The 23,520-nt window shown below is 39.4% G+C and overlaps 1 protein-coding gene across 5 annotated transcripts in view; it reads right to left on the reverse strand.

The window, feature by feature from the left end:
* The window catches only part of LOC139473744 (glutamate [NMDA] receptor subunit 1-like), a 37,338-nt gene extending 30,390 nt beyond the window's left edge, over window positions 1–6,948 (reverse strand). For all 5 annotated transcript variants that reach the window (XM_071256474.1, XM_071256476.1, XM_071256475.1 and 2 more), the window contains exon 1: window positions 6,864–6,948. The gene's annotated coding sequence lies outside the window, so the exon portion shown is untranslated. The remainder of the gene's footprint in view (window positions 1–6,863) is intronic.
* Window positions 6,949–23,520: the final 16,572 nt, after the last annotated feature.

Consider the following 23,520-nt stretch of genomic DNA (forward strand, 5'->3'; position numbering starts at 1 on the left):
TAATGTTTGCATTTCTTTCTGACGATGCACACATTTCTTTTGATTTGTATATTTTTAAGTTAAGATAAAGCGCCAGTCAACTACAGTGTACGCATGATTTGATCGTTTGATACATGTATCGAAATAATTTTTGCCAGGGCTGCGGTAAAACAATTCCCCAATCAGACATTTTGTTCCCAACTCTTGACCTACAGCAGGTACCTGAGTAGGGTCAGGTAATAGGAGGTCAAGTACCCAGGTAGTAAATTTGGCCTCATCCCAGCCCTAGTTCTTAAACTACCATGCAATCAGATTTGAAATTTATTTTCGTCATTGGCATTATGGTAATGCTAGCCGGAGTAGTGATCCATCTGTATTACTGACAAGAATTCTAAATATTGCTTTTTTAAACCAATACAGAACTTAAACTTGAATTGAAATCAGGTTAAGTATATCATGGCTAAGCTTGCCAAATTTTGTCCTTTTATTGCAGCTTTAAGCCCAGACTTCACAGACATGTACATGTCATGGCGTTTGAATGCCTTGTTATCTTAAAAAAATATGTTACTACAAAAGTCTATGGGAAATTATTTGTTTTGTCTAACCTCCAATGCCTTAGACCATTGTCCCCTCTGTTCACTCTCCAAGGAAGTCTTAACAGCAGACCAAACAAAGTGTCAATCTATTATTGTTTCTCGTTTATTAATATGTCCCGAAAATATACTTATGTAAGCCAAGAAGCCAGCACTTGTATATTTGCATCCCCAAAAATAGTTCTTCTCAGTTGTCACTATTCATCAAATGAAAAAAAATATGTTTGATTATATATACAATCAACATGATTAACAACAATAAAGATACAGGAGAATCATGCATTGGTAACAAAACAAGGAAGCCATAGCTTTATCAAATGTTCATCTTTGTTGATAAAAGAAATTGCAGACAGGAGGCCCACTCGGATATACTACTCAAAAGAAGTTAAAACAAACCCAAATCTTCCATATTACTACTTAATCTGTAATGTCAGATTAACCATAGTAATATAAAAGAAACAGGTGTTCTTTAACTTCTTTTGAGTAGTACATATTGAAATTAGCATCTACTTAAAACAGAAGGGCCATGCTTACAAACCTAAATCAACTACAATCTGGAGTAAGGGTAGAATCTAATACATGTCATACATGTAAAATTAAACACAACATTTACCGACTAGATGTATAACTTCAGGCTGTGACGCGAACATGAACAACTGACACGGCCCTTAATGACAACAGTACAATAATGATGCTATAAAACAGAAGAGGCAGGTACCAGACACAATAAATATATATATTAAATCTGTTATTTTATCACAACAAACTGTTACTACTAAACTGTCAGAAATAAATGGCGAGTGCTTTATTCCAAATGATTAATGAACTATGCAAAAGCCGCTTGAATATTAATTTGGTGATATTTTAATACATAAAACAAACACCTGTGACCAGGTCTCCTAGAAGAATGTTACCTTGTGACTATCATATGCTTTTCATTCACATATTAAAAATGTATTATATGCTATAGTCATGATAGTGGCAAAGCACAAAGAAACACAAATATCTTTAGCATTTTAAATTTCAAAGATTAAGTGTGAATGAAGGCTTCAACTACTTTCCCTTGTATACAGCACCAGCTAAACTTGACCATCAAAGAATGCAACTTATATATGCAGGGTATTAAATGATTAAAAGTTTTGGGGTGTTTTCACATTTCCAAAACAATCTTTCCAAATCAGATGATTAAAAAGCCTATCACTATCACTATAGCATTTGTTACTTGTGAATACAAGAGAACTGCTAGTTTTCTTAATCTGTCAAACTGAGACGACCCAAACTTAATTCAGTTTTTAGGCCAATAACCATGATATGAATATAAAAATCAATGCCAGAGGAGAACCTGTTTGATTATCTGCCGAAACAGATTCCATTGGGCAATTGAAAATTATACGAGTGTATCACAGAAAATCAGTAATGACACCAGGAGTTTGAAAAAAGGTCCTGCCCTACTAAAAGCATCATCCATGGACAACATGGACAATCGTCTCAAATTTGTTGAAATATAATTCTCTGGCTCTTGATAGCATTACATAATTGTGGAAGCACATAGTTTCTTTGGGTTGTTAATATTTAACATAGTTCCATAGGAGCCAAATAGAACCTTGCAAAACACATTATCTAGACACATCATTAATTAATTCACTTCTTGACAAGGATAAAACATAAGCAATATAATTGATAATTTGAAGGTTTGAAGTTCAACAGGCCAAGCGCCAGGCAGGGTAACAACAAGTACCATCTTTTAACATGTGGAACGTCTTTTGGTATGACCCAGCCGGGGATTAAACCCCGACCTCAATCTGGGCAGACGCTCTATCCATTAGACTATGGAGGCGGTTGACAGAAAGACGAAGATAGACTCATGAGTCTCCATGAAGCTCACTTGAACAAAAACAGGTCACAAGTCAACATCAACTTTCAGTGAGCAAGAAACAAATTTCACTAATTTTTCTCAAATCACTCATAAGTCAATATGCTCAATATTTACAATATAAATCAGTGACCAGCATACATGAAACAATTACAGTTGTGTTGTGTGCTTTTTCTGTGCTGTGACTGTACCATGTAAACCACTCTCGTCCCAGCAAATCACATTAATTCACCCCACCGACTTGTGTGCTGTTTCTGTGCTGTGACTGTACCATGTATACCACTCTTGTCCCAGCAAATCACATTCATTCACCCCACAGACTTGTGTGCTGTTTCTGTGCTGTGACTGTGCCTTGTATACCACTCTCGTCCTAGCAAATCACATTAATTCACCCCACTGACACAGCACAGGAATAATTTGGCTCCTGTCAGCTGTCAACATCCTGTGTGATAAGTTGATAACAGTTTTGTAATCAGTACATTACTCTAAGTATAATCTGCATCTAAAAGGTGATGCCACATATTGTAATACAAAGTTAGGACAGGATATGTTTGGCCTGCAAAGCAACACTTTTATTGCCCAAAAGAAAGCTACTGTTTGAATATTCGGTAGTACTTTTTATTGGTACAGTATTAGTTCTGAAAATATTATGCACATTATAAGTCAAAAAGCATCTCTTTCATTCTGCCAGTACTTTAACCTGCATGTACAAAGTGTCAGAGGTCTATATGGCACATATTAAATGGATGACCAGATGTATCGGCCATAACCATTACCATGATCACAGGGTCTGCCAGTCATCACAGACACCACAGTTATGTACACAGTTCTCATTACCCACATAATGGATTAATCCTTTATTGAAAGGAAGAACCCTACAGAGCATGCACAGGAGGTCAGCTTGTATGAATGTGAGCAGTCAAGTCATTGAGAGCATTCCAGCTGGTGACATATATACTGTTTCTACATCAAGTCTCACGGTCCACAGGGGTGTCAAAACAGTTCATATGCTTTGTAAGGCAGCGTAATAAGTGATGCATATCTAGGTTTAAAGGTTAAGACTGAGTGAGTGAGTATGGTTTTACTCCGCTTTTAACAATATTCCAGCAATATCACGAGGAGGACACCAGAAATGGGCTTCACACATGGTACCCATGTGAAGAAACGAACCCCTGGCTTCAACATGACGAACGAACGCTTTAACCACTAGGCTACTCCACCGCCCTTAAAGGTATTTAATCCCTGGCCAAAGAAAGTATACACCCATGTTTGATGGTGTCTATAAAAGAACCAAAGAAGAAATGGTTATTCAATGGTTATGTATTTGATACGGGTATTATAGGCGATATTTACATACATCATATCAATGAGTACCTCACAAAAGGTGGCGTGCACATGACGTCTCAAGGGACATTCACAATACACAGTAATGAGCAGAGCGAAGAGTGAATTTTCAAGTGTATACTTTCTATTGCCCAGGAGTACAGGTTGACAAATCATTAGTAGTGTGAAATGTAAAAAGAAAATCATGGCGGAGGTACACGTTACGAAAGGGATAACAATGCACTTTCTGCTCTCTCATATCATTTGATTCCCGAAGACTTGACTTATTTAAGGAGAAATTCTGAATAACGACAGTCAAAAGTAATCAACGTCGTGTCAAACTTTTGATGTGTCAAACTTACAGTTGTCTGGAAATAAAAGCTTCTTTCGTCATCATATGTCGGTTGTGTCGAACCGCAGATCCTCGAAGTACTTAGGTTGGTCCTTTCAACTTGGACACAACGGAGCTTGACTGAATATACATTTATGTGATTTAACTAGGCAAGAACTTGTACATGTTGTATAAACAGCAAACAATCTGTTTCCTCATCACAGTACTGGCTGCAACAATCATAGTATCAATAGATGCACGTTGAACTCATTAGGCCAGACGTCATTAAACTTGATTTACGAATCTGCATTCTACCAACAATTGAAATGCAAAATGAAAAGCAGTGGATTTTATATTCCACCAACCAGGGTTTGCTCTGGCACAGAAAACCTGCGTATTTGATGCAATCGATGTAGAAAATATCCAATATCATTTCTCCATTGCGTAAGTCATGACACAGATCAATCAGACTGTCAAAAACAATTAAATGCACATAACAATTTGAAACATACCATAAAATATGACAAATATCAGCTTTGCTTGTACTTGTTGTCAATCACACCACATTGTCGTCTTATGGCCCAAAACCCAAAGTAATCTTTCACCATTTTTCAAACAAGGCAGTAGAGATACATTTGTTGATTCAACGGCAACATCAGATGAATCTGACAGCCTACAGCCTACCACTTATTTTTGACTTCAGGAATGAAATGGCAAGTCAATTGAATTCGTTATTGTTCTAGATAATGTTTTGTGGTTAAAGTAACAACATAAGTAAACACTATGTTGACACTTTATTGTGTACAGTACTGAGTCTGGTTCCATCACCATGTAAAGAGTTTTAATATTAAATAGCAGTTGCCTTCTGTTATCTGCAAACATTATAACAAACATTGGACATTACGATTTAATTGGATCAACATCTTCACAGATAGTACATAAATACGGTAACAGTAGGATTAGAGAAATTAGATAATATTTTTTTTATTTACAAAATTAAATTCACTACGGAATCTAAAATTAATGAATATTGATAAAAATGACACCCTCTCGCTCCCACTCTTTTTCTACCTACTGAACATTTGGAGGAAATAAAAAATATAACTGAAATTCGAATTTATTATTTTCACTTTTTTCAGCTTACTGACCTAAATTTTGGGGCCAAACATTTGTAAATCCCCCAAAATAAATCTGGCCTTACCATGACTACTGATGCTTGACAAGATGGCAGGTTAGTAAAGTCAAACTAATTAGACTATTGACACATTGAAACACAAAATGTGAGGAATTATTTGTCTAATCATGTACTGGCTGGTTTGACCATTGTGGAAGTGAATTCAAGAAATATGCCTCCTTAAATCATTTGTTTGTGTTGGTCTGCAAAAATACTGTTTCTTGCGAGTGTGTGTTTCTCGCAGTACTTTCCTGCAGACAAAACTTTCCAGATTTACAGTAGTTGAAATCTTCCTCTTGAATTCTGCATTGAATTTATGTGTGCCCCTCATAAAACTCCTTGTTTTACTGGTGATCTATCATCAACAAAATGAATGACATCTTCAAAGGTATGTTCTTGTTTTCATGTATTTAAATTTCAATTACAAATGTGACCTCAAAAACTCTTTCAGAAAACAGCATCGATGTTGTAACCATACAACAGCCGCCTCTAGACAAAACTGCCTGGCAAAAGAAAGTACACAGGTATCATAGCTGTGTTTTGGACCTTAAGCTGGTAGTGTTTCACTGTTTTCATTGAAGTAACGTTTTGATAACAATTGTAATATTTTTGTCAAATCAAATTTTCAATAGGTGAGCAGTTTACATAACGAGTTGATGGAAAAATAAAATTAAATCTTCTTAGTTTTTGTTTTAATGTAACTACAAACATGTACATGGGCGGATACAGAGGGGGGGGTGCAGGGGTGCGCACCCCCCCCCCCCCCCTTTTTATTTTGAAAAAAATCTTTATTTCTGTATAAATTACCACCAAAGACAATAAATAGATCTTAATAGTGCACCCCCCGTTTTCCAAAAAGCTGTATCCGCCCATGATGTATTATAAACTTATTTGATGTCTTACTCATATTACAATATAAACACATTATTAGACTCTTTGCAACCTAACAACCTGAAAAGGATCATTTTATCCAGTTTTCGTTTCCAATGCAACAAGTGTCTATTGCCTCTTCCATTGCATTACACCATCAAGGTCCCTTCACACAGAAGTGATCACCACTCGCCAGCGCTTAAGACGACCCGTACATAACAGTCTAAACCTTGTGGTGTTCTAGCGAATATTGATCGAGACATCTGCCTATGTCCAAACACACATTCTGGGTCAGATGTGTTACATACACACGAACGACGATTCAAAACGGGGTGTTCAGCTTAAAACACATTGACACTGCTATTTATAAATACGTCCAACACGATACCATAATAGCTCGGTAATTGAACTTGGCTAAATGTCATTTTTGCACCGAAGGCGGGGGCCTTAATTAACCCCGGCGTTTGATTTGGTCGAAATCAGTTAATGCAATAATTGCAGCGCCGAATATCAATAATTACATCCCCGTGTAATGTTATGTTTAAAAATCCACAATTCAGCATTGATCCACGTACATTCTACGCGAACAAAACTGACAGTATTCTGCAAAACTCGGCCATCTGATGTGGCATTTATGAGCAACCATGGTGCCATATCCATCGTATATCTTTCATAGTGTATTACAGCAAACAAAACTACTCCAAATTAAAGAAAACTTACCAAATGGTTGTTTTACCATTGCCGTGTGATAACATGGCAGCACTGTTGTGTCTGCTGCCAGCCTCGCTGTGAATGCTAGTACCAGCAGCCGACTCTACCATTACTACTTTATAATGAGGGATATCGATTGCGTGGGTTCCCTCCGTTATAGTGCAAATATTGGCAACACGCCATATGAAATGTTAAATTATGTTGATATTGTAGAATGAATATAGATTTAACGTTGCACCTGCTGTGCGTTATGGCTTCTGAATGTAGTTTCATGCAGTTTGTGCATTTTGGTTTGGACTTTTTATGGGCAGTTTGAGTTGTTCTTTCGACCAGAGAACCAATCCCGTTTCCATAAACAAAAAGCAATGGGTCTAACTGATTGAGTTAAGATGAATGTTTGGTATCCATTTAAATACTTGGTCACTTGCCATTGCGGTTGCTCGTTAATTCTCGCTGCTGTAAGCAATGTCACTAAATGTTCGTTCAGAGATAAGAAATGCATGGATGCCAATATAACTCGCATGGGGAAAATGACTTTGCATACACAAATATCACATGCGTGAAACCGGTTGATTAAATTATGCAGCTCATCTTTGGACTTTTGTATTTTATATATATGCCGAAAAGTGATGAAAACACATAATATCATGCATGTTAATGAAGTTTTTATTCACCGATAAATTCCTAGACAGCAGAGATATAAATGTTGTTATAAAAAAAAAATTCAAAAAAAGGAAATAAACTTACGTTTTTAATTTATATAAGGGTAGAAAGGGCCAATGTCTGTATTTGGGCGCTTTTTCACCCTCGGGCATTTGCATGGGATTTAACATGTGAGATTGATAAACTACTACTGAAAGTACAAACACATACTTTTGAAGTACTTTTAAATGATTTAAACTAATGCCAACTTTGTTTTTATAGTTGAAATATAATAATAAGGCGTCCAAACTTTCAAAATCTCTCTCAGACAACCAGTCTCAACCACACACGGAAATGAGAGCTAAAAGGGCCAAAATCTAACAAAGTGACTTTGGCCCTTTTGGAACTTGAGTTTGGGCCTTTTATAGAATTTTAAGTATCTATATTTCAAAAACGCTTCATTGAAAACATGCAATATTTTTCTACAGGTAGACAAGAACTCACAGATGTTATTTATGCAATAATAAGCAAAAAGCTCTAAAGCTCTAAGCTCTTCAAATATTCGACGTAAAAGGTGACTATGCTTGTCGTAAAAGGCGACTAACGGGATCGGGTGGTCAGGCTCGCTGACTTGGTTGATGCATGTCATCGATCCCAATTGCGTGGATCGATGCTCATGATATTAATCACTAGATTGTCTGGTCCAGACTCGATTATTTACAGACCGCCGTCATATAGCTGGAATATTGCTGAGTGCGGCGTTTAACAACAAACCAACCAATCAAATATTCGAGACTCGACAAGACTATGCTTTGATTCAGATTGACATTATCAGCATTGATATTCCAGAGATATCATGACGCCCTGTTTATAATCGAGTGATTGATATTGTGAACAACAATACACACCGTCGGAGTACAACGACACGCTACCAACCGAGTCACCTATCTTACGACGAGCATAGGTTGCTGGGGACCTATTCTAACCCGGAATCCCCGCGATGATCGAAGTTGAAAACCCTTTTTAACATCCATCAACATGAAGATTGTAAAAAATAAAAATATCCTTAGAGTCATGACCCTCCCTTTTCACAAGGTGACAAGCTATATCTACCATATATATATAGCCCTTTGCCTTACATGGACTCTAATGCGTTTGCAGGGCACATCGAAGATTCGGGTTCGATTCCCGACATGGGTACAATGTGTGAAGTCCATTTCTGGTGTCCCCGTCCGTGATGTTGCTGGAATATTGCTACAAGCGGCGTAAAACAATACTCACTCACATGCCTTGCGTTATCAAATACTCATACACACACGCCATGGCAACAATCAACAGCACACGCCATGACAACAATCAACAGCACACGCCATGACAACATTCAACAGCACACGCCATGACAACATTCAACAGCACACGCCATGACAACAATCAACAGCACACGCCATGACAACATTCAACAGCACACGTCATGACAACCATTCACAGCACACGCCATGACAACAATCAACAGCTGAAGCCTACAATTAGTTGGGTAGCCTGGTAGATGGTATGTACATGTATGTTCGCTCACCAGGACTGTTCTGTGTGTTTGTTTTTATTTTCAGTAACTATGGATGTTTCAGAAACATTTAGATCTGCAGTTTCTGACACGTGTTGATAATAACCAACATGGAGCAAGGAAAAGAGGAACAAATAGACGACGATTAGAACACATCACCGCCGACCCAGGTTACAATCGCATCTATCTGATCCGTATTCTTCAGGGGTTCTACTTGCAATCTCTATATGAGTTGAGTGTGATTTACCATTTGACTTATTAGTCTATGGTTTTCCAGTACTACGGTCGCTAACTAGTCTGTCTTACAGACCCTGATACAAATATTAAAAGCAGCCCATACAAGTCTATAATGTTTGGCAAGTCTAGATTACTGCAGTATCTGAAAATGAAGACATTCTGTGGGCTCCTTTTTTATTATATTTTTATTAAGATAATTGAACAACTGTTTTTTCTTCTGTACAATATGTTCATTTCAGAGACTAGATGTTAGATGTTTTTGTTTAACAATTGCGGCAGCATGTTTGTGCATTTTCATTAGATCGCTTTCTGTAGCTAGGCCAAAAACGGTTTTACCTGCTGATCCTAAAAAAGTTGAACCAATCTCTCTTATGTCTTGACTTACGTGGAAGGCGGCATTTCATGTATGAGATTCTTAATATTGTAACGTATATCTGTCCATTCTTCATTTATTCAGTTCGTTCTGCAATTGATTGACATATTTGTATACCATTTTCAAACTTTTTAAAGGTTGTACTTCCAAATTGATACATGGTGTCAAGAATCTCTTGAATTTAACTGTTGGGAACAGCAGTTCATTGGTATGGACCCACTTGTTCTGCGCGTTGTTCATAACGCCGACTCCTGTAAACATAGTGCCATAGTTAAGTTCTCCCACTTCTCCCAGCAGGAAAACAGTAGCATGACTTCTTGTAACAAACATCCCACAAACACGAGTCTTATCTTGTTTACATGCAATCCCCCTGGTCTATTTGTATCAAGGCTATTGGAAGAGGTCAGCTGTCTAACATATGGACACTCATCAGCTGTGTAGGTCTCTTGATAGACAGCAATGAACAACTCGCACATGGCCTGCTGCTATTGATTACAGCATGATCATAAATCGCTCTGCCGCTCCCCAAACTGCTTTGCAAATTGCTCTCCGTCTTGGGGTCCTAACTGATGACAGATTTTTTTCCGAGGGAGACCATGGTTTGTTTTACAAGCTGACTTTTTTATTATGTTCCCAGGACGAATGTATTTTTTGTCAGTCATGTGTCATAATATCTTACAGAACAGTTTAAACTAGCTACATATTGGTTACCGCAGTGGATTGCTTAGACCAACTGTGCATGGATCATGTTCAAGACGCCACCATGCGTGGATAATTTGATAACGTAATAAATTTATTCCCCGGTGTGTTGACTTTAGTCTGTGGTGGAATGCACTGGTTTTGATGTAACACAGGCAGATGCATTTTCTAACCCTAATGAGAAGTATATTTCACAGCGGTTGTTTTTGTTTTTGTTTTTTTAATTCTTTAGATTTCAGTTTGATTATTTGATTTCGTAAATTGGGTCACATGCATGATCCAAGGCACATTAGCCAGAATATTTAAAATCTTCCGCATACATATAAGTAGATTACATGATGAGGTGAGGTGAAATGGGGTTTAACGTCGCGTCCAAGATTATTGCACTTATATAGCGCGTGTGCGCATGTGGCTGCTTTTACTAGTTCGGACTGATGCTGAAAGTGCTAGGACTGATGCTGAAAGTGCTAGCTCACCGCTCGGCATTAAGGGGCTAAACAAAGACTGGTCCGTTCGGAGTGAGTATACTGTGTCTCAGTGGGATATCAATGGGATATCCATGTTAACCTAGCTGCGGCAAAGTATCTCAGTGGGATAACACTATAAAACCAGCATCAGTCTGGATGAATACAAGCATCCACACACATAATTGCAAGTGCATGCACGTCACAATATACGTGCAATAACCTTGAACGCCACGTTAAACCCCATTTCACCTCACCTCGATGTTCCCAAGACGTGGAACCGTGTATCAAACTATTGCGACTTTCTGTTATTGTTGTTAAAATATTAGACAACAAAAAACTTGCCGTAATATTATTTCTGCAGTTTGTATTAGTCCAAAACATGAAAGTAAAAAGGAAAGTGTTCTCAAGTAATGAACGTTTTCCCCAGTCTAATATGTGGCAGATAAAATGGACCGAAAACAGCTCAATGATATCTCGTCTTTTGAAAACACACGGTATTTATCTCAACAATGAAATATGCCAGTGCTTTCTCGCTTGAAATTAAAAAAAAAACGGTTTGGAATATGTACGAGAAAACCAACATTTTATTGTGAAATCTGATCAAACAGTCGGAATTCTAGTAGCATATTCACACGGTGTTGCCAGCCACTGGGAAGACATTCTATAGATTCTCTGCTGGCACGTGCCATGACGAGGACAGATACATGTTCACACGTGATAACACGTAATCAGCAGTTTGTTTGTTTGTTGTTTAACGCCGCAATATTCCAGCTATATGACGGCGGTCTGAAAAATGATCGAGTCTCGACCAGATAATCCATTGATTGACATCATGAGCATCGATCCACGCAATTGGGATACGATGACATGCATCAACCAAGTCAGCGAGCCTGATCACGTTAGTCGCCTCTTACGACAAGCCAAGTCGCCTTATATGGCAAACATGGGTTGCTGACACATCGTCTCTCTGTAGAATGGTAGCCACCTTAACCTTATGGTTGCATTTATGCGAGCCGTATTCACGGGGTCTCTATAGAGAAATTCATGCTTGATGACAGAATGTCCATGCGTCTTTACTGCTATGGGTTTTGAATGGAAGTTCTACCAAATGAAAGTCTGTCTTTGGAATGATTGTAACTGAAATGCCCAAGCGTACATCGGGCTATCGCAACTGTGTTGAACATTAATCATACTGCAGAACGTTGACTCATTGGAAAACACACATTGACTGGGCTTGCGAGGGACTTGTCGAGATCAGGACGTCCACAGAAGACCATGCAGTGCCCGAGAGGAAAGGGTCCTTGTACGCCAGGCAAAACGGCTGCCAACTTCAACTTTCACTGTTCTTCGCCACCACTGGCCTATCCACTACAGAATGGACCTTAGCACCTTCAGGCGTCGACTGAATGCAACAGGATTGAGGACCAAAAGAGCAATAAGACGTTCACTCCTCTCACCCCAACACAGGACCGTTTAGCCTGGTGTCAGCACACTGGAACTTGAAGACATGGAGGAAGATTGACTGGTCTGACGGGAGTTGGTTTTTAATGCACCACACTGATGGTAGGACTTGCTGGAGGCAAAGAGGAGCATCTTATCATCAGAGCAACATTGGCATGTGGGGGCGGCTCAGTGGGGATGGGGATGTTGCTCCTTTGATTGTAAACTTGATTTGGTCACAGTTCGGCGGACATTAAATAGACAAAGGTACCCAGATACAACATTGGACGTTTTTGTTGTGCCTCATTTTGATAACCACGCACTTGCCACACTTCCTGTCTTCATGGACGACAATGCCCGACCGCACCGAGCACAAGCTGTGACTGACCATCTCCAAGAACTGACCCAGGCATTGCATAGGAAATGGCTACACAATTCTCAGTTGAGGATTAGGCGTCTGATTTCCAGCATGAGGAGAGGTCTTGCGGATGTGATCCGTGTATCCGTGTATACCAGACATTGACTTACCCTATTGATCATTTAACTGTGACATGGTACATCGTTACTAAGACACGTACATGTTGATCTGTCCATACCATACTTATATTGCCTCTATTTATCCCCAGTTACGTGAAGTGCTTGTAGTAGCTGGCGAATAAAGTTGTTGTTTTTCTTTGTAAATGATCATGTTTCTTATTATTTTTATAATTAATATCTTATTTGACATCAGTAACATTTTTTTATTGCTTTTGTTTCGCTCTCCGGCTTCTCCTTACCCATTCCTTTTCTGATTATAAAAAAAAATCCTGGTGGTGCGATACTTTTAACGAGGTGTATAATAGCTTAAGTCCACAGGGTCCTTCCCGGCGAACAGGATGCGCCGCTGGAAAAAAAACGTCCGGATGTTTTGATGAACTCCGCTCATCTCATGTATGTCTGAGCTGGGACTCATGGTTGGGCTTGTCATGTCGAGCAGATATTGTTTATTTGTCGGCGTATTGATTAAATATAATGCATTTAATGTTTCGAACGGCGATGACGGCGTACGTTGTCCTTCATTCCCAAGAGTTAACCCCCTTGAGACAGGACCTGTCACTTTGGAGAATTTGACACAGCAGACAGTGGTATTACACACAATCTATAATGGATTCAATCTGGACCAGACTAACCGATATCCTAATTCCAGTGTAAGGATAAAGGTTGTTACACACTGACCATCCAATCTCCATTTTAGTTGATTGGTTTGTTTGTTTGTTGTTTTACACCGCACTCAGCAATATTCCAGCTATATGATGGCGGTCTGTAAATAACCGAGTCTGGACCAGACAATCCAGTGATTGAAATCATGAGCATTGATCAACGCAACTGGGATCAATGACATGCTTCAACCAAGTCAGTGAGCCTGACCACCCGATCCTGTTAGTCGCCTCTTACGACAAGCATAGTCGCCTTTATTTTAGTTGGATGTAACACGAACTAATGTGCTTAACTTGCTTTGTGGACAGTGACACTTGGGTTTCTTTGGGCATTTCTACTTGCATGACAGGGTTTTTAAAGCTTGTTGAGATGGGGTTCGATTCCCAACATGGGTACAATGTGTGAAGCCCATTTCTGGTGTCCCCTGTCGTGATATGGGTGGAATATCGCGAAGAAAAGTGTAAAACCACACTCACTCACTCAAACACACATTCCAAGCTCAGGGAAACCATGTTTTTTAAATTTGGAATAGGTGTATTACATGTAAATATTCTTTTATCACTATTACAAACTATTAAAGAACATAAGTACTCTCCTGTAATGAAAAAAAGAAGAAGGAAAGAATTTGATGGTAAACATGCTTTCATATTCGCCTGAAGTTCTTGGGTACTTGCCGCCTTGGAGTCTCTATTGAAACAAACCGCGTTTTACAAGCAAGTGATGATCGATTTCTTTGACATTATTTGGTAGCAAGAAAATTGTTTTCACAATATGCAGAACAACCACTGGTCTGGAACTAATATTATCAATAAACATGTCAAGATAATCCAATTGAGGTTAAGTGATGCAAAGCTCAAATCATGACCATTCTATTCTCTAATACTCATTAAACAGGCTCGAATTTACATAGATGTTTTCGTTTTCACAGCCCTAGTGAAGCATTTAGCAGTCTTAGAAAGACTGTAGTCCTTGCCAAACTGCCCAATAGTTAAGTCACATGTATCATAAGGACTAGTAGAAATTTGCCATTTTAAAGGGTTTTGCTGTATATTATCATTATAAGGACTAGTGGACTAAAACTGTTTCTACTGCAGTTTAGCTTGACATGTAGTGTTATATTGTTATAAAGCTTGATATATTTTATGTCAACATCTCATTGATGAGATCTACGACAATAATTAACGCCTGTTATAACCGAAAAGTAATAAATGATTCTTCATTTGGAAAGGGTCATTGACCAGAGATCGATTAAATCACATTTGTAATGAGAACAGTGACGTTTATTCATTTTGTTTGCACCAACTGAACCAAAACTGGTGACAGACGCTTGTTTTATATGTTTGTCTTTGGATACAAATCTGTCCAAAACTTTAAGTAAACAGGCTCGTTGTTTCATTCTGCACTTGCCCATGTGGCTTACCAAAGAATCAGTGTAAACAGCTCTAGTCTTTGTTCCTACCTTTATCTGGTTATCTGGATCCCGGTTAGAATATGTCCAAAAACCAGCAAACAGTCAGGGTCATCCGGTTGTCATTTTGTGACTTTGTTAGGCGTGGCTGATTGTGTGCTATCAAAAATTCTGGGCCAGACAAACACAAGACTTTATTAACAATGTCAGTTGCCTTCGGGTAGGATGCCATACAATCAACCCAGTCACAGAGACTGACCATTCAATCCATTCAGTAGCCTGTACAACAAGCACAGGCTGATGGAGTCTATTCTTACCCAGGCCCCCACTGTAATGTCGAGATGACCTGGTGTGACAGTATTTGCTGTGTAGAATCTTCTTCTATACCGGATGCTCTCCCACTGGGCTGATGACGACCAATTACCACCAACGAAAAAATCCATACTTCTTTCTGGACCATGAATGTTTTCCCTGCATTGAATCTGTTTGGCCTGTGTGTTCTGTTTCAGATCAGGGCTTCGAAGTGGAAGTGATTACAACTGTCTACATGTTTAAACAACATCCCATGAGTTGCTTCAAGTATGGATGTCAAAGAGCAGGCAGTTTTGAATTTGGTCATGAGGCAGTGTGTCATACCATCAGGATCCCCTGAAACTAGGCTAGTTAAAACTGCTGACACTATCCCAATTGTAATTACTCTTGTGTAGCTATTTGTATAGCTAATCATTCATCTTATACTATCCTTTAAACAACCACAATTTTCATCAAGCCTGTTCCCTGATTCAAATTCTTAGTTTTCATTACAAACATACATTTTAAAAGCATGTAAAAAAAATAATACTAATAAGGATGTGTTTGGGTATAACAACGGCTCGTTGTGGCTTAGTGGCAACTAGTCCTTCTTACAAGTTCATAAAAAAACAAAACTATTTTACCCTGCCATTGCAAGGTTCACAAAGCAATCCCAGAGCTATGCCGGTTAACTATAACAGTTAACCAGATTTACATATAAGCTTAGAATCATAACCCTTTAACTGCACAGGGTCTTGGTCCGTAAAATGATCTTAGCCCAAATATTAGTGAGTGAGTGAGTATGGTTTTACGCCGCTTTTAGCAATATTCCAGCAATATCGCGGCGGGGGACACCAGAAATGGGCTTCACACATTGTACCCATGTCGGGAATCGAACCCGGGTCTTCAGCGTGACGAGCGAACGCTTTAACCACTAGGCTACCCGACTGCCCCTCCCAAATATGGATGCATCCTGGGATATCCAGTGTAATATATATATATCCGGTTATTAGAATTACTCTGGATTCAGTCATCACCATAGGATCCTTTTGGAAGTGAGTAACTTTGCACAGAATATCTTGCATGAGACTGAAATCACCAACCAATTAAGATGCCTCTTTCTGAATTCAGGTTTCGCATACAGGTAGATCTATGTACAAACTTGAGGCCTCCTACAAGTGAGCTCTTGATGTATCTGATCATGACTAATATTTCTTAAGAGACTACTAAATGAATTTTGAGTACTAAGACACTCACAGGGGAGTGAAGTGGCCTTCCTTGTGAGTTGTATTATAGATATCATGCAATTAGGCAAGCTGAATACTGGCAATATTCATATCATATCTATATTGTTGTTATTTTATTGTTTAAAAAAGGTATGTCAGACTGGAGATTTGATTCACTTTATGATCAAGGATGAAGCAATTGTTACTCCCATACTTCAACATTGAATTATTTAAATTTTAGTTCTGAGATCGCTTTGTGGAAGTGCCCAGAACAATGAATCTCAGTAAATGCACCAGAAACAAGAATTTTCCGAGAAATCTTAGTGTAGCTGCCAGTTTGAAAATGAGCCCAGGATTCTACAAACAAATCTTCATGAGACCTTTGGTTGAAGCATATATGCAGAGTACAGTTTCACTGATCCAGCTGTTTCTTCGTAGATGTCCATAATGAAAAGAAGTCATGGAAAAACTGTAACCTGGCTGTATCACCACAGCTTTTGTGTGTCACTTTGCACTGACCTAAAACAGCCAGTCATAGATAGACCATTCTGTCATGGGTTTAGAACAGCATTCATTTCAAAGACAAAATAAGCACAATTTTGTTGGATGAATAGAAAATTTATTTGAAAAAATAATAAAATACAATCAATGACAAACTACAAACTTCACAATATTTTGATATGCATGCATGCACAGATACATAATATGGTCAAACAATGTCATCATACAATATAATAAACAGACAAAAGCAGTATTCAGAGGATTCATTATCCTCATAGTTCTAGAGAAACAAGTTAATAAACCTCCACACCAAGCACAATGTGTAAAAATGATGTGCGTTCTACAGAATTGTTGGCAAATATTTACATGTGCAAACAGCATTGTTCATGCAATAATTAATGTCACAACAGTATATTAAAACAATAATTTCAGCTCATTCCATTACGGGTTACATCATGGTTGTTGTTTATGGTACAATAAACCGCAGAGCCACTGATAATGGACAGGACCGGTCACAAAAGTGAGAAGGCAGTAATGATGTACATACAACCTACTGATTGCCAGATGCTTGTTGGAGTGTGCATTAACTACCTAAACAACTGCTCCAAAAAAATAAAGGAAAAATCTGCATTGAAGGTTAAATAATTGAAAACTCATCTGTAAAATTAACAAGAGGACAAAGTCATCAATATACCCTGCAGTGGTAAACATTTGTCATGAATAACTAGTTATTTATATATTTTGTTGTGATACTTTTTTTTAAAAATCCCATACTATCAAAAGGCACTAGTTCACAACTAGACCATTCTGTGTGCCAAGTTTGGTGAAGAAATATTGTTTTTCAAGATCTGCTCCTGAAATAAGCACTACCCCCATTTCCAGCCAGAGTCAAAGTTGTTGCCAAGGAAACTTGCAAAATATTTTTGGCAAAAATCGTAAACTATCAAAAGGCACCTGTTCAACACTAGATCCATCTATGTGCCAAGTCAGGTGCAGAAATATTGTATGGTTTTCAAGATCTACGCAGAAAACAAGAACAACCCCCATTTCCAGCCTATGTCAGAGTTGTTGCCATAGAAACTCAAAAAGATTTTTTTGTCGAAAACCCCAAACAATCAAAAGGCTCCAGTTCACCATTAGACCTATCTATGTGCAAAGTTAGCTGCAGAAACAATGTACGATTTTCAAGATCTTCTCTGGAAACAACATCTGTGGACGCCCTTGCATGGACGGACGGACAGGCTGATGGTATCATATTTTAATACCCCACGTAAGGAAACAACTATTTCATGTCCACTCTAACTTGGACTGCTCCACAAAATATATTACTTATCTTATATGCCAAGGGTGTCATGAAGAATACATTGGAGATAGAGAGCTTAAAGGACAGTCTTTCGGGTCCATAAACAAACTAAGGAGCCCCAAACAAGGTGAATATTGACAATATGCATATCTAGTCTATGACATAACAATCAAAAATATGTATTGTCTATGACAAAACAATCCTTCACCTAGAATCTGTGTTTTTATTTTATTTTTCAATATACTACAGGGCCCCAATCCACAAAGCATTCATAACTTACACATATCTTAAGAGTTTACGATTGAAATTAAGATAATTTTACTAATATTTACGACCGATCCACAAAGTGTTCTTAATCTGTTCGTAAATTCATTGTCTTACAATCATTGTCGTAAATTAAGATTGTCGCTCACCTGTGATGGAGGTAAGAATATAGGGGGATTCCCCAATGACGTCATTAATTTACAGGGGAATCCCTTCACTCTGTTAGCAGACGATGCCAGTCGTATTATTATCACCCGATCATGGATTCGAGTAAACCATCGATCGTAAAATGCTCAAGGAGTAAGAACTGGGCTCACAGTGAGGGGGGATAATCAGCCAACCATTCTGTCATTGAGACCGTGCGGGTGGAACGTTTTTAGCTCAAATATCCACCTCAGTTTGAGTGATCTCCTCTTAACTGTGGTGTCAGTGGACTCAGGGTTTTCCTTGAGCTGTGCTTTGATGTTGTATCTAACATCTTTTGCGCTGTGATCATCACTATCAATAGCTACCTATCTACTGGTGAAGCCCCCACTAGTCAGTTTATCTTCATATTTCTGCAACACCTTTAGGTATGTCGACCCACATAACGCCGGCCCCGTCCATCTCGAATTTCGAGAGCTCTACTTCCATCACCACGGAAATAGAAGTTGATGTCCATCTAGACCAAGATGGAGGCAATCCTTTAAAAAGGAAACGGATCACATTCGGTAACATCGCCGCCAACACCGGCGTCGAGACCAAAGCAGTGTCTTTACCACCGGATCTTATGCAATCTTACAAAGATCTCCGTAATGCAGTGAGCAAACGTGCACGTACCCAAGTACAGTCAGATTACTTAGGTGCCTGTATCCCGGGTGGACTGGTACCAGACCAGTTCATGATCACACCACCGGTCACATAAAACCACGTACCCCATGGATCTTGCCCTACAGCGCAGCAACGCTGTCAAGACTTGTTGTACTACACTCATGAGTACACAAAAAGAACTTTTAGAACGCCAGCTTGTTTCAGTGAACGAATCAGTGAAACTCTTGGAAGATAAAATCATCTCCAAAGCGGACCAAAACTCTCAAAACATCATCAACACGACTTGCCAAGCAGTCAAAGAAAGAGAACACAAGTCTACACATGAAAAATTCAACACCAGATTTGTGAGCCTACAACAAGCGGCAATCAAATCTGACCCCTTTGCCGCCAAACTTTACGTGCAGGGGCCAAATCTCCCAAGTATCGCTCGCGGACCACCATACCACGACAGAACTTTCGCCCCGACAGGGGCAACCAAGGAAACAATTCTCGTGACCTGAAACGAGCCCTAGAGTTGTTGTCTAAACACCTAAACATTAACAACAACAGCTTGTGCAATAAACTTTCTAACCTTAATCTGAACAAAAATTCAGATAATAAAACTGGTGAATCTTATCAGGACAACTTTGTTATCAATCTTTCCAATTATGACCTTGATCAATTCGAATTAGAGGTTCTTAACAAGGGACTCACATTTAGCCCCACCCCCAGGTTTACTGACAAAAGTAAAACCTTTTCTGACCTGAAACAATTTTTCAGAAAATTATGTCTCACACACTTTTTCCATGATTCTTCCATTGATGGTACTTCACACTCGCTCCAAAATACACTGGATAGCAAATTCGGTCCCAAAAGCACTTGGACCCCCAGACCTTACACCGACCCAACACTCGAGTCGTTTATCAAAGCAGTCTCCAATGACTTTTACAAACTTGGTAATATAAAATTCAGACGCCAAAACATCACTGGCACGCAAAGAGCTGCACTAAAACAGCTCAAATTTAATAGTGAAATCATCATTAAAAAAGCTGATAAAGGTTCGGCAGTAGTAATACAGAACACTACTGATTACATCAAAGAGGCAGAAAGACAGCTCTCTGACACTAAGTTCTACGTCAAATCAGACCATGATCTCACAGAAAGATTTTCTGAAATCGTTGCCAAGGAACTAACCAATCTGTTCCTTAAAGAACTATCACACAAATGTTTTACGGGACTTTTACCGCAAAACGCAAAAGCAGGAAGATTTTACCTGCTCCCCAAAATACACAGATGTTTATTACCAGGAAAAATACCGGGCCGTCCCATCATCAGTGGGAATGGCACACCTACTGAAAACATCAGTAGCTTTGTAGACGAACACATCAAAGCATTTGTTAGGGATACAACACACTTCATACAGAGATTAGAATCACTCAATCTCCCCAACAACCGAGACATCATGCTGGTTACTATGGATGTTACCTCGCTGTACACTAACATTCCAAACGGCGAAGGTCTCAGAGCAGTTGCACAAGCCATTCGTAAGTTTAAACCAGATTGGCAACTTTCGCCCACCGGTTTACTCTCTCTCTTTAATAAAATTGTCTTACACAATAACAATTTTGTGTTCAATAACCAACATTATCTACAAGTTGGAGGCACAGCTATGGGGACGAAAGTCGCCCCGTCCTACGCCAACATTTTTATGGGAGAATTGGAAACTCAACTCCTATCTGGGCACCATGATAAGCCGGACTTTTACGCCAGATTTATTGACGACATTTTCATTATTTGGACACTAGGGGAAACCCGCCTAGCTGCAATTATTAACTTTCTTAATAATGCAAACCATTCCATTAAATTCACCGCAGAATTTTCCAGGAATAAAGTGGCCTTCTTGGACACGTGGGTTTCTTTCAACCAAAAGGAATGCAAACTGCAGTTCACTTTATATAACAAACCCACGGACACACACTCCTATCTGTTGTACCCCAGTCATATCAAAACGAAAGGGCCATTCAGCCCATTCCTGAGACTCAAGAGAATCTGCTCTTCTGAATCAGATTATGACACACATAGTAGAAATCTTATCAACTACTACCTCAAAAGGGGTTACCCCAATAAGACACTACAACAAAATAAATGCTGGGCAGACGCTTGCAAAAGAGAATCACTCTTAGCAACCAATCCCAAACCTGCTCCAATCAGGAAACAGATGCTCATTAGCAATTACAATCCATTGAACACAGAGCTCAACAGGATCATCAGAAACCAGTGGGATTTACTCACCGGTTCTGACACTTGCAAAAGTTGCTTCTCAATTCCCCATGTCTCGGCCTATAGAAGGAATCCTACCATCAAGGATTACCTAGTCAGGACTGTATTAAACTACCCACCCACCAAACCGCAAATTAGCGGCAAGGTAGTCAACTTTGTAAATGAGAGTTGCAAAAGAGAAGGATGCAAAATCTGAAATTCCTTAAACAAAACACATACGTTTCGCAGCTCGACATTAGGCAAAACATTCAAAACCCACAAGTTTGAATGTGTAAGTAAAAACATAGTTTACTTGCTTACTTGTAACAAATGCAAGAAACAATACATTGGAGAATCCAAAAGAGAATTTCAGAATAGACTGAAAGAACACTTTGCAGACATCAGCTACAAGAGAGACAAACCTGTGGCCAATCACTTTAATAGTGATGATCACAGCACAAAAGATGTTAGATATAACATCATAGCACAGCTCAAGGAAAACCGTGAGTCTACTGACACCACAGTTAAGAGGAGAACACTCGAACTGAGGTGGATATTTGAGCTAAAAACGTTCCACCCGCACAGTCTAAATGACAGAATGGTTGGCTGATTAATTCCCCCCTTTGGTCAACTTGCTGTTTTACTTTCTGATAAATCAGCCCCATTCTCAGTCGACAATTCCAGCACACGCCGGTCACACAACAATGCCAATAACGCATTGTGACGTCACAATTACACCAACATAACTCAGGCTACGTGACGTCATCACATCATGACGATAACAGTCTTTCGTCTGTAAACAATCAGCCTAATAAGATGTCGGACATACACTCTTGCGCTGCATGTGGAAAAAACTATACCCGAAGGGATAGTTTGCGCCACCATTTTAGCGCCACCCACTCTTCCATACGTATCCAGTGCACAATCTGCACAAAAACCTTCAAGAGACCTGATGATGCCAGTGCACACGTCAAGCGTATACATGGACCCTACCTGGAGGCCAATTACATTACGGGTGATTATCTAATCAAGAAATCCGGAAGACAGTCCTGCCACAACAATAACGTGAGTGAAAATTCCTACACCACTACCCATCGCTTTCCATTTCCCTGGATACCGGTGCCACCATTCACTAAATGGGACAATTATGTGATTGCAGGGGGCGACCTGGACACAGAACCGTGGAAGGTGTTCCCTCAACAGAACCGGGAACACCTCAAAAAGCCAAACCGGTGACATCGCAGCCGAACTAGATACTATTTTGGAAGAATTCAGGGAACTCCAACGCGGAGCCTACCATACGGACATTATCAACACTAGCATGCTACCGACACTGTCGGTTCCAGCTACCAGTGACCAGCACACTCAACCACATGTTTGAGACTCACCCAGTGTGCCCCACCGATGTCCTTCTCACCCTAATTCGGGACTCATTATTTGTACATTCCTTCTCCTTTGTCAAATAATAAAGCACAACACGTGTTTATTTTACCTTTTATTCAACCGTTTCGTTTTCCTTATCACCAGTATGACACTTACAACATACTATGTCGAACAACTAATATTCATTATGTTCACCAAGGATACAATTTCGCATCCTTGCCTAAAAATAGCTTTACTAAAAATAACTGTGTCGCTTAGAACAAATCAGTGTTCTACTAACTACCCTCACAACCAAATAGGCGTCTGATAAAAAAACGGCGAGCCACCGGTCACTTTTTCAGAAACCGGCGACCACTTACTACCGCCACCGGCGACCTACCCAAGCCACCTTAATTTACCCGGCAATAACACCGGCGACCAAAACAACAATTTGGTACGACAAGCATACTTAAACAGGCGACCCACCGGTCTATAAACACATTATACAGTTACAAAGTCACATACAACCACCAGCGACCACTATTCGCGGTAGCACACGTAAATCTCCAATACCGGCGACTACATTTTACGCCACACCACCGGCGACCCACTAACGGTGTGTTAACTATAACGCACCGCTTATCCGT

This window comes from Haliotis cracherodii, unplaced genomic scaffold (genome assembly GCF_022045235.1).
Source record: "Haliotis cracherodii isolate W230 unplaced genomic scaffold, xgHalCrac1.p SCAF_3, whole genome shotgun sequence".
Classification (NCBI taxonomy): Eukaryota; Metazoa; Mollusca; class Gastropoda; order Lepetellida; family Haliotidae; genus Haliotis; species Haliotis cracherodii.